The following is a 13,712-nucleotide window of genomic DNA, read 5'->3' as shown; positions in this document are numbered from 1 at the left end:
CTTTCAAGCTGCTTTTCGGGATGGTTTGGGAGTTGATTCGGGTCTGTTTTTAAGCTAGTTTCAAGCTGAAATTTGTGGAGAATTTTACTGGTTTTTCAGCGAAGAAGCAGTTGAATTTTCTGTTGTTGTTTGAAGCTTTAGGGACTGGCTTTCATGGTGGAATCAGCTAGTTTTTGAGGTATTTTCAGGTTGTCTTAATGGCTGAAAAGGTGTGCTTCATGGCTGCTTAGGAGCGAAGAAGATGAAGCTCAAAGGGAACAGCTCTGTTGAAGAAGCAGCAACGGCTGGAGATTATCGCCTAAAGAGCTTAGGATGTTCTCTAGCTTTTGGAGAAGATGAAGCACTGGGTGTTTTTCGATGGCTGGAGATGATGACTGCCGTTTTTTGTGTAGTCAAGGTCTACGGCCTTTTTCATTTTAGAAGTTATGTGTTATTTTATAGGGGGTAAGATTAGTTTAGGTCAAATAGAGTATGGGCTCAATGTTTTGGGTTTGAAAGAATTTTGGTCATGAATTTGGGGCTAATTAACTTTGGGTAGGAAGACTAAATAAAAATCTTTTTTTTTTTCATTTTTTCTTTTTCTTTGGTTTTAAAATCTAATAAAATCCTAAATTAATCATAAATCAATCTAATTTGTAAAAATTAAAATTGTTTATCTATTAAAATAACTAGTTAACTTAAAACTAAATGAAAACACTACTTTCTAAAGACTAAAAGCTAAATATGTAAAAATAATATTTTTTGTGATTTTCTTAATAAAATTAATTCCTATGTGCAAATTGGACCTAAGATGACATGAAATTAAAACGTGACATTTTTATGATTTTTCTATGATTTTAAAATATTAAAAATGCATAAAATGCAACTAAATAAAGAAAAACTTCTAAAATCTATTAAAAATCATTTTTGGTTTATTTTTAGGAGTTATCTTCATGTAGGGCAAAAATCACGTGCTCACAAGCTCACTAAGAATATGACCCTTGATAAGAGGGTGTAGAGGTCGAGGATTAGGGTAGAAGGTTAGCGGGTAGTTTTTTAGTTGCTCACCAATAGTCTTAGTAGCACGCATGTCCCTTTATATTCTTAGACTTTTATTACGTTATATGATTTTGTTCGCCTCAGGTATTGTATTCCATGTTGCTATTATTTGGTACTACTTATCCTTTATCTCCCTATTTTTCTTGTCTCTTCCTTTCTTGATTTTCTTCTTTTTCTTCTTCCCCTTTACGAGCCGGGGATCTATTGGAAACAATCTCTCTACCTGAATTAGGTAGGGGTAAAATCTACGTACGAACTACCCTCCCCAAACCCCACATTTTGGAAACATACTGGGTTTATTGTTATTTTTTATTAAAAATCTCGTTTTTATTGATATGGGTACACATGCGACGCGTGTATCCTAAAACTAGTCTTATAATTGCAGTAACTTTGTGTAAAGGCAGAAAAATGTTCTCCATGGTTCAGATAAACTAACCAGAAAAACAAGAGACTTCATTAAAAATAGGGAAAGGGCCACAAATGCCAGACAAAAAGGGATACAAGTGATTAGAAAACAAATCATGTTAAAGTTACCATCTATGGGGTTGTGGAAGAAAATCTAGTACCTAACCAAACTAGAAGCATTAGGGTCCTCAAAATGTTGTAAATTTCAACGAGAGAATGGAAGAGTAATGCCATCTTCATGACTTTGTTTTTGCAAATATATATAACTGAAATTTACGAGTTATAAAATACATGAAAAAAAGAAATTACAATTAAAGAAGAAACAACTCAGGAAATCGAGAGAAACAATGACTAGTTGCCCCAAGAAAGAACATATCGACGCGACGAAAATTTGCCTATTCAGTTGAACATATTAGGAAGAGGTCTAACGGCCATGAAAGCATCTACCATCTGCAGGAAAGAGCATTCAACAAGCAAGTAAATTAGTGGAATTGAAAACATAAAGAAATAGTAAGAAAAACATAGAGCACGTCGAATGAGAGAGAAGCATAAAAAGGAAAAAGGGATATAGTAATTTGGACCAGCAAAAGATGCACTAAAGAAGAACCTCACAACCCCCTTATTTTTTTTTTATCCCTGAGCGCACATAATCGAAGAGGCAGCAAATTGAGTGTTGAAATAACAGTGAAGGAATGTCATGCTCATAAGAGGAGCAATTCACACCCTTAACATATCTAGTGACTTGTCCGAGGAAGAGTAAACACCACTCAGCAACAATGAGTTAGGTAAAGGATCCTATGTAGTAAAAGAAAATGGAGAACTAGCGCTAATTTCAATCTCTGTGTTCACTTAAGCTAGCAGACCAAGCTGTATTTTTTGGCCACTAAAGAGAAAATTATGTCATTTGAAATTGAGATTAGTCAGGACAAATTGACTTGATAATCTAAGGGAATTTGAAATGGAGAATGAGTACTTTAAAATTCGGAAGAGCTAGTTCACTTCAGGTTACACCAGAAGTTACTGTTAGTTACCTCATCAGTCACCAATGCCCTAGCCCGTCGATGTCTTTCAACTAGATCTGTTAGAACTTCAGTGAGCCTCTTTTTCACTTCACCTGTTAGCATACGTCCAGACCCATATTCCTGAAAGCGAGCATATGACCATTATTGGTAACTTCAACTACTGGTTAGTCCTTGTGCGAACTAAATTAAACACCATATGCTGGAGTTCTACCAATGAAAGTTTTGAATTGTAAAGAAATGAGATGACAAAATATGTACACTAACCTCTCTAATGCGTTCAGCTCAGCATCATCGTCCAGGAAAAAGCCAAGATACTTAAATGGTATATCAACCTAGACAATATCCAAGATGAGAGGTTTTACTTTGCTTTCTTCTTCTTTTTCCGTGGGTAAAGATGATACAAAATTTTAGCAATCCAATCGAGAAGAGAACAGGCAGAGACAACCCGCAGTCTCAAGATGCTATATTCAGGCACATACAACAACAACAACAACAACAACCCAGTATAATCCCACTTAGTGGGATCTGGGGAGGGTAGTGTGTACGCAGAACTTACCCCTACCCTGGGGTAGAGAGGCTATTTACAAATAGACCCCAGACGTCATTCCCTCCAAGAACTTCCCACCTTGCTCTTGGGGAGACTCGAACTCACAACCTCTCGGTTGGAAGTGCGGGTTGCTTACCATCAGAGCAACCCCTCTTGTCAAATTCAGGCACATACAATTATTTAATAGAAATGCAAGTCCTAGGAATTAGCAAGTGGGTCCATATAAATTTGGTTACCTCCAAGTCCGCTCCGTACTTTCTGTGCAACTCAATTGAGTCTTGCCCACCAGAGAATGCATATCTGTTTATCTGCACATAGTTACAATTTAAAGGGTCATTTATTCTGCTTTGTAGAGATAAGTTATTTAGCATAGAGTAATCAGTCTGGATAATATCCATCTAGGAAACCTATATAAGAACTTTTAAAGGGAAAGCAAACTCCAATAGCCTCAGTTTCCGGTGTTACCTAGCTCAAAATTACTGTAGTGGGGCTTGACTCCTATGCTAGAAAATAGTACCCCCCCCCCCCCAAAAAATAAAAAAAAAAAAAGAAACCCCAACTCTTCCCTCCCCACAAACAAGAACTTTAAAAAGAACACATTGAAGTCTGAGAAGGATAAGTATGGAAAAGCAATTACAGAAAAAATTTCTCACTACTGCAAGTATTGATTGAAGACACTAAGGTAACAAAGATGATTTAACAAGATGGTCCAGCAAAATGCTACAGTTGTCCCAGTAATACAAACAAAAGGCGCAATAGAAAGCTCATATATTGATCGGATAATCTCAAACATCATATAAGGCTGCAAACAGAAGATTCAGTCAGTAAAATCCACAACTTCAAACTGTATAAAGGTGAAGGCACACTTGTGCCATTGATGAGAATTGCCCAAAATCAGACAGTGTAATTCCATTACGATTATTGTTGAAAGTCATCTACTATTTAGAAGTATCTTTAACATCAATTGTATGATAAGGTTCTTCTCAAGAGTGCCCATCATAAATATCATTTTTTACTCAATAGGTTGGAAAGCTTATCCCCACTTTGGGATTACACTGGGTTTTTTGTTGTTGTTGTTGTTGTTGTTGTAGGGTGGAAGCAATTCAATTACAATTATCAATGATAACAATAACAGAAAAGAAAAACACACATTCCACACTCTGTCCAACAGCTATAGTGAGCGCCCAAAATCTCTTCAATTTGCTCATAAGGTATCAACTAAATAAAACTAAAATTCCAACATAGTGCAGGTTCTTCATCTAAAAGGCATTGAAGGTCAAAATACACTATCAAGCACAGCAACAGCAATTGCTCACATTTATAGACAGGGAAACTTCTTAACATCTAGGATTGGAACCATAGAGTAACTTGACTAAATCCAAGATCTCACCCTAGCTTCTTAACTTCTCCCCTATCTTAACTTATTTTATTTTATTTTATTTATTTGTTTAATTACTGGTAGCTGAAACCTGATCAGTAGCTAACCAAATGTTGAAATGGGTTAATTTTTTTGAGAAGGTAACAGATTTCATTATATTAAAAGATAGTCCTTAGCACAAAGACTGTGCTAAGGAGTAAAACCAGGGTTACAAGACCCAAAAAGTTGCAAAAACAATCTTGTAACAGCTACAAGGAACCAATGAAATCTTCTAGAGAATCTACATCTTATACAAGGTCCCATGTTGAAATGGGTTATTAATGTGTATGGAGATAGCGAGAGAGTAGAGATGGATTATTAATTGTTAAATCTTATTAACAGAGTTTATTAGGCAGAGAGGAATGTATTGCTCTGTTGGATCTCTAGAGCACAGAGAAATGTGTGTTACTTGGCATGGTTGGCGGCAAGGGGAGTGATTTTGACAGCGGAAAATATGAGAAAGAGGAGGATCATATATATCAGATGGTGTTTCACATGGAAAAGCTCAGGTGAAAATGCAGATAATCTCCTATTGCACTGTCAAGTGACTACTCGTTTATGGAGGGTGGTCCTTAATTTGTTTGGGGTGGAATGGGTGATGTCAGGCACAGTAAAAGAAGCATTGCATAGTTGGGCTCATAGGAGGGTAAAGAGAAGTCTGAGCGCTTGGATTCTTGCCCCATTAGCAATCATGTGGGTTATTTGGAAAGAGATAAATAGGATGCCTTTTGAAGGGGTGGAACAAGATTTTGTAAAATTACAAAGTAGTCTTTTGTTTCTAGTTTCTTTTTGGTGTACTTATGAGATCCCAACTTGTATAGAGGATAGGGCCTCTTTTATTGAGAATCATATTTCGGTGTAGGTTCTCTTCTTTTTGGCATACAGCTTGTATATGGGGGCTTCCCCAATTGTAATAATTATTACCTTTATAAAAAAAAATCTGTGTAATGTGCTAGATACCAAAAATAAGAGAGCAGCAAAAGAACAAAGCATATCCTTCCTAAGCATGTAGGGGTTCTAACAAATCTAGAACTGCCAACTCATTATACGGTGATGAATGTGAGATGTGTAAAGTATATTTTTTCGGAAGGAATTATTTTCTGAGAAGGTGTGTAATAATACAGTTCACATCATAAAAAACCCCAACCTTGTTTTTTATCTCTTTTGCTGAATCGGTCACATAAATGGCAGAACTTGGATCACTAGCAGACATTTTTCCATTCTCCCCCTGCAAATGTTCAACAAAATGTAGAATATTAACAGAAAGGCAATGCAGAAGAATTTTTACAAGCAGACCCATTAAAAATCAGAAGCTGAAACAACAAACTAATTTGACAAGTAACAAGGATGAGAAACAGTTGTATTTCTACTTATTTGAAAATAATACAGATTACAAGCATGGAGGTGGCCACATCAGAAAAAGAACAAAGATGAAATGAAATAACCATTATATAGTTAGTAATCCATTTCAATTAAGTTGGAACTTAAGAATCATCTGCAATTGCACTAATTAAGAACCAACTGGGAAGAGCGTGAAAGTGGTAAAAAGAAAGGGAAAAATGAAAAGAAAATACAGATTTTATTTGACATTTTGGAAATATGAAAGATGATTTATTAGTCAACACACATTTCCATCTGTTAGTAGAAGACAACATTTATATGGAGACTATTTGTAATATGGACAACAATGGTTCTAGCAAACAGTGTTCCAACTAGGACGAATCCTTTTTGAAAAAGTTATTGAAGATTTGGGGCTTTGCTTGACTGAATTGAACATCTAACAAGGAAATTCTTTCTTCAGTTTCCTTGGGGACTGTCTTCCACAGGCTTTATGGAATTTTCATTAAACAGTTTTTTGTAATCCAGAGCTAACATTCTGAATAGATTAGCTTGGTCTCTTATTTTGTAACTTGTTAGCTTCCTGCTATAGCACAGACAAATGTAATGAAGCTAACAACACCTCTTTTGTACAATTTGCATCTTCTTGATGCCAGCAATGAATCTACTTACTTCATCAACAAACAAAAAAAATGTTAATATCGATTGAGAAGTTGATGTGTTACAGTAAGCTTAAGTGTTTTTAACTTCTTTTCATATCAATTCTATGCAGGAGGCAACTCGTTTTCCTAGTCGAGAAATACTTCTCTAGCATGAAGAATCACAATCCAGATGCTAGGCACAAGCAGAATTCCAGGGAGAGAATAAAGCTTTCAGGAATGCTGCATTACTCGGTCTATACAAAAATTAAATAAGTAAATGAACAAACTAAATTTATGTTGTACAGGTCTATGACCAAAATATGCTACATTTATTGGTCTCTAAGCTATGACGAAGCACAAGCAGTGAACTGCAATTTTTTGTCAATCAGAAAGGTGAGAAGTTAACAGTTCCAACTTAGATGCTGAAATACTCATATATAACCAGAATGAAGCACCAAAGCAGAACATTGCTTTCATTTGTAAGAAATTAGGGTCTAAAGAATGTCGCACCTCAAAAGGATCATACCACAGGGCACTGGCAGGTGCTTTAGATTCCAGAATGATGGGTACGGGAGAACGATGGGTACGCGATAATGATTCTATCTAAATGTTTGATTATTGATGACGTAATATCTTTTTTTAACTATAGTAGTGTCCGGGCCAGCTTGCAGCAAGAAAAGTTAAAACCTTGTAGCAACAAGAAGTTGATGACGGATAAATAAATGTAATAGAACAAATTACTAATTAACTGTAAAAGGCGAAGTCACAGAAGTATCATCATAGTGAAACTTCATTGTATTTGTAACAGAACTAATATTGTTCAGTCACTGGTCTATAAGGAAGGAAAAAAACCTGAAGGGCAGGAAAGAAAGATGATTCAATCAAAGCAGGCTTGTGATAACCTATCCGGGGAGCGACATCTCGAGTCATTCGGAAATAAGGATCCTGAAAAATCATTTACCTATGTTAGTTTTTCAGTAGAGGGGGGGGGGGAATCTATCAATAATGAAGATCATGGCAGACATTGCAGAGAGAAAAAAGAAAGACATGAAGCAGCAAAACCTCAGCATGATTCCATCTTTTTTTTTAAGTAACATGATATTGTCTATCTATCATCTAACCAGTTTAATTTCAAGCAAACTAGGAGATTTCCGGCTCATGTGACCTACTTAATTAAGCAGATCCGCATCAAAGCTTGAACTTGCTAAATGATGTATCAATAAGCACATCCCATGAACTAGCCAATTTACAATTGTTAAAGAGTATTTGAGCGTAACTGCAAGGTTAAGAAGTATAGTTGAATCAACATTCATACTAAAAAAATTAATCCTTTTCAGAATCAGGGAGAAATTAATCTTATATATTGTTGTTATTTTTATTACGCATTTTTATGGTACTAATATATCATCTCCTATTGCTTTTTGAGCCGAGGGTCTCCTGGAAACAGCCTCTCTACCCTTCCGGGTTGGGGTAAGGTCTGCGTACATATTACCCTCCCCAAACCCCACTTGTGGGATTATACTGGGTCATTGTTGTTGTTGTTGTAAAATCAGGGAGAAAAGTAACATAGTTCACAATTCTTGAGCAGAGATCAACCAAAGATCGTACTTGTATTTAGAAAAAGCATCAAACCATCTCTCTGGTTTTCATTTTGTTTTACCGTCACATAGACAAAAAAGAAAAGTTACTCTGTATTTGATCAATATTCATTTTATATGATCTCATATTTACAACAGTTCTTTGTCTGCCAACTTCTAGAAAAATATAACGAGACAATAACTTGAATCCTAGAAATATTATACCATCATTTGAACAGGAATATGACATGGCCCATCCGGCATTTTCCTTTGACAAGTAAAATATCTTTAGTAGAACATGTTGAAGAGCATCATCTATCCAGTCAATTCAGTTCCAAACTTGGAAGAGCTTGCGGAAGTAATGTGTTGTAAGGTGGGCTCTTTCCCTAAAACATATCTTGGTCTTCCACTAGGAGCTAGACACAAAGCTCTAGGTATTTGTAATGAAGTAATTGAAAATTTTGAAAAAAATGGCTTCCTGGAAAATGCAGTATCTCTCTTTGGGTGGTAGAATTACACTCATCAACAATGTGTTGGATAGCATTCCTACCTACTTCTTATCCCTGTTTCCAACCCCAGCAAAGGTTCAGAGGAGACTTGATCAATTAAGAAGAGATTTTCTATGAGAAGGATTTAGTTAAACTCACAAATTCCATCTGGTTAAATGGCCTCCTCAAAGTGCATGGAGGGTTAGGAAAAAAAGATCTCACTTTACACAACAAGAGTTTGTTAATGAAATGGCACCAGAGGTACAACATGAACAACCCGGGCTGTGGAAAGTTGTAATACAAGCAAACTATGGGGTGGCAAATAACTGGTGTACTAGACAAAGTAGACTGCCACATGGTTCTAAGCCATGGAAACACATTTCAAAGTTATGGGGTGACTTCCAACTCAAGCCATCATTCAAGCTTGGGAATTCTCATATTTCTTTCTGAAAAGACAGATGGTTAGGGACAGAGATTCTGAAAGACGAACACCCCAAGTCTATTTTTACCAGCCAGCAACAAGGAATCCACTATTGGCAAGATAACGCAAGGGCACTGCAGTTCAGAAGAGATATCCAAGACTGGGAACTAAATGAACTGCTGAGATTGCTTTCAAAATTATCAAATATTAACATCAACCCTCAGGTGAAGGACAAGCTGGAATGGGGGGCTTCCAAAGATAGAACCTATACTGTCAAAAGAGGATATAACAATCTATGCTCCAATAAAGAGCTGATTGACAAATGGACATGGCAGCTTATATGGAGAACCAAACTCCCTATAAAAGTAATTGGTTTTATCTGGACAAGCCTATATGAAGCCTGCCTTACTCAAGACAACCTCAGTAGAAGAAGCATTCCGACAATGAACGGATGTTTTATGTTTTATGTGCCAGGAGGAATTTGAGAGTGAGACATTTGTTTCTCATTGCACGGTAGCAACTGACATATGGAACATGTTTTTATCAGTTTTTGGACTTGATTGGGTCATGCTTTACAGTATCAAGGATGTTTATGAGTGCTGGTGCTCATGGAGAGTTGGGAAATCCATCAAGAAAACTTAGCAAATGGTGCCTGCTTATATTTTTTGGTGCATCTGCAATGAGAGGATTTCAACTCCTAATCAATCTCTTTTTTTCTTATTTGCACCGGGTGTCTGTGTCTCTTCGAGCCTCGACTAATCCCGGGGGTGCACAGGCCCTCGGCAAGGAGTTTCCCGCAAGTGCACCACGGTTAATTCAGGTTTTACCTAGTCCGATGGCCCTCAAAAATTGTTTGCACCCAGTAGGTTTCGAACTTGAGACCTTGAAAGGGAGCAAACCCCAAGGCTCAAGTCAACCCCAGGTTTTACCAAGTCCTAATCACTCTCTTAAAGCAACTTGTCTAATTAATTTATTTATTTAGTTGGTTCAACCAGGCCCCTGTAACAAGTTTTGAATTTTTTGGATTGTGCCTGTAGTTATGCAGGCCTCTGTAACTAGTTTTGAATTTTTTTGGATTGTGTCTGTAGTTATGCAGTAAGTTTTTGTATATGAGCAGCCACACTTTTGTTGTATATTTTTTGCTATGCATCTTCTTGATGGCATTTAATGAAATTTTCTTACTTCATAAAAAAAAGATATTCATAAAGATGTTGCCAACTTAACAATAGTGCAGAATGTGTACAATCAATAAAAGCCTCTCAATAAAACATATAAATCAAAGTAGAGCTCTTTACATGAGCTCAATGGTTTCTATCATAGTGGATGTTATAATTGGGATGTTATGAGGAGATCCTTGATGCCAATCAAGAATGCTTCCAATGATTGGGAAATAACCATCACTTTCAGACAAAAAACACCCATCCGACTAATATATAACCAAAACTATTTTGTTGACAACAAAACATATTGCTCCATTATAATAATTGCAAAACAAATTGCTTAATCATTCAAATATAATTAGAAATTATAAGGAATCACATATCAAAAAAATTGAAGAAATCCGACAAAGAAATATAGGAGCAAGAACAAACCTGGTCTATGGCACATGGAATCAAGCAGCGAATGTTATCATTGCCAGAAAACAGATGAGGAAATGAACTTAGGAAGGATGGAACAGCCTGCAATTTTGTTATTCACCTGTCTAAGTTTCTCTATCATTCTAAACCCAATTCAAATTCCTCAATTTTGAGCAGAGGACGAGTCCATATAAAATTAAAAGCAAGCTACTATTCAGCTTTTTCTTTTTTGGTGTGTGTGTGTGTGTTTTGAGGGTTGGGGGGATATAATGTATACTATTCCACCTTCTTCAGGCTCTCAACTTATCTATTTGACATGAAAATAAGAAAACAAATATGAAACATAGGCACATATACTTCACTAACTTTGGTATTACAACAAAATCTAAAAAAGTATTAGAGTAAGTTAATAGAAAGACTATGGCTATCACATTGAGGAGGAGGCTACCTGAACTGGTGGAAAACTAACTTTCCCAATGTGATCTTCACCTGTGAAACCAAAAATGCCAACCACCTGAAAAACAAACCGCATAGCGTAATAGGTCAAAAGCCTCTTAACATAAGATGCTCCTGTGGATGTAAAATAAGCAGAAATCACCTTATTGTATGTGACACATTTTGCAACCTTCACCATGTTCTTGTAAAAGGCACTATGCAAAAAATTCTTGTTAGAAACGGACCATAAAACTATGTAAATACAACTCCTGGAGCTGTACACACAGAGCATAAAGAAAACACAAGTTGATTGCATCCTTGTACGACTACGACCACTTAAATTCTACTTATGACAACAACAACAACCCAGTGGAATCTCACAAGTGGAATCTGGGAAGGGTAATGTGTACACACGCCTTACCTCTGCCTTATGAAGGTGGAGAGGCTATTTCCGATAGACCCTTTGCTCAAAATTAAATTCTACTTATGACATAACATGTAAAGCTAAAAATTCCATTCTAAAAGGCAACTTTCAGTCTAATCACTTCCATAGCAACAAATAGAAACATGAAGACCAAATAATATATTCACCTCCTCTCCCCGCCCCCTAAAGAAAAGATATTGTTACATTGAGGACACTTCCCATAAAAAAAATCCCAACTCTCATGTCATGCTGTATCAGTTGCTTCAATCATCTGTTAGATATTATTTTCGACTGTTTAACGCAAAATATCACCAAAACAGAATCTTTATACTGTATACAGCTCCTTGTATGATTACCGTATGTATACTTGCTTACCTACTAAACACTGAAAAATATCAAAAAAGGATTCTCATTCCAAACACAATCAGGGAAAAAACAAAGTTACTTACCCACCAACATAATCGAAATCAGAGAAAATGAAAGTCTTGGAAACATCAATCCACACGCTATAATATCTTTAGCATTCTCACGAGCAAGTCTTTGGCTTTCTTCCACGGACAAATTCTTCCACATACATTTCTCATCATCTGTCAATTGTATTACTAGCGGCACTTTAAATGCATCCTGCAAATATCTAAATACAACAAAAACAAAATAAATTCACACAAAAAAAAAACTTCTTTTAAAAAAATTTACAATCAAGTCCTCCCAATTAATTTAATTACTTTGTGAACATGAAGGGGATAAGGTGACCCAAATGCAAGGCTTCAGAGGAAGGTCCTCTGCCAGTATATAGATAGAACTTTTGCCTTTTTTCATAAGCGTCCAATATATCGTTGAAATCACGATGAGCGAAGAAAACTCCGTGGCGGAGGAAAACGTGAGCCAGCCGATTCGTGAGGCGTTGAACACGCTGGATTAAGGATTCGTCGAGCCTCTGGCAACCGAATTTATCGATTAATTTATCGTAGTCAATCTTGCCGCCGTCTTTTGCTGATACTTCCCATGGGTTCAATACTTGCTCCTCCTCTTCCACCACCTCTTTCGCCTCCTCCCTTTTCTCCATTGTTGTTGTCACACCTCCTTTTTCACTACACCTGCAAGGGCATAAATGAGTTTTTCCAATTAAAGGACAATCGAAATAGGATTTATTTAAAGAATTTCAGAGTCGCCACTTGGGAGATTTATGGTGTCCCAAGTCACCGGTTGAATCCCGAATCGAGGAAAATATTGACTTTGTTTAATAGTCTTCCGAGTGAGGAATTCTGTTAACCTGGGAGAAGGTGTTAGGCATTCCAGAGTTCCGTGGTTCTAGCACGGTCGCTCAACTGTTATATCTGGCTTAGTTATCTGATTTTAAAACATTTTGAACCTATGTGCCAATTTTAGCTTTTAACCGCTTTTATTCGATTTTTTAAAAGAAAGTTGAACATTGTTTAAAACGTGCCTTTGGATGGCGTCACATGAAATGCACCCGCAATCTTGAACACATTTTATTTAACGTTGTGGGATTTGATTTGGGTCACATGAAATGCACACCCGAGTTTAAGAAAGTAAATTATTAAAATACGCGGCTAAAGCAACTACGCGTTTACAATTTGCGAGGGCCATGGAATTTACTAAATGGCACACCTCAAATTCTAAGGACAAAACAAGATTAATCAAATGAGGCCCGTGCAATTGTCATTTTTGTTCAGCACGGTACACCTCTAATTCTAATTTAAAAGAGAACTACATTTGGAGGACCGTCAACTTTCAAACCCCTTTTATTTATTTAAGGACAGTGTTTTGGAGAGCGCGAAGCGCAAAAAAGCGACAAGGGCTCGCTTCGCTTCAAAAGCGAAGCGCACACTTTATTAAAGTGAAAAGCAATTCTTAAAAAAACATAATGTAAAATTATAAATAATCAAAACTTCAATTTAAATACTTAAAAGTAGGTACTAGGTACCACCAGTGTTTGGAAAAGCGCACGCTTCATCGCTTAAAGCGCGAAGCGACGCAAAGCAACAGAGTATCGCTTTTCTGTGCCTAAGGCGACGCGAACAGCTGAAGCGCACGCTTTAGAGGAAAAATCGACGAGGCGACGAGGCGAGAGAAGCGGCGAATCGATCGCTTTTGTTCAAAAATCGCATCTGGGCCTATTTTTTTTTTAAAAAAAGATTGGGTCTGTTTTTAATTTTATACGAAACAAACCCCTAATTGCTGCGCGACATAACAGAACACAATTGCTGTGATTTTCTCTCTTCTTCATTGAAAATTAGGGTTTTGGGACAGAAAGTTTCTGCTTTCTTTTCTCTTTTTCATCGCAGCAGACCAGCACCAGTCCACAGCTCCAGTCGACCAGTATAGGTAAATTTTCTTCTCCTTTCTTCTTCTCATTTT

At 36.7% G+C, this 13,712-nt stretch overlaps 1 pseudogene; it reads right to left on the bottom strand.

Annotated features, from left to right (window-relative positions):
- Window positions 1-1,699: 1,699 nt before the first annotated feature.
- On the bottom strand, window positions 1,700-12,479 carry LOC107761902 (tryptophan--tRNA ligase, cytoplasmic-like; annotated as a pseudogene).
- Between the last annotated feature and the right edge of the window lie 1,233 nt (window positions 12,480-13,712).

The sequence above is a fragment of the Nicotiana tabacum genome, chromosome 7 (genome assembly GCF_000715075.1).
Source record: "Nicotiana tabacum cultivar K326 chromosome 7, ASM71507v2, whole genome shotgun sequence".
Classification (NCBI taxonomy): domain Eukaryota; kingdom Viridiplantae; phylum Streptophyta; class Magnoliopsida; order Solanales; family Solanaceae; genus Nicotiana; species Nicotiana tabacum.
Note: the sequence above shows the minus strand (reverse complement) of the source record. Positions and strands in the feature narration are given on the sequence as shown.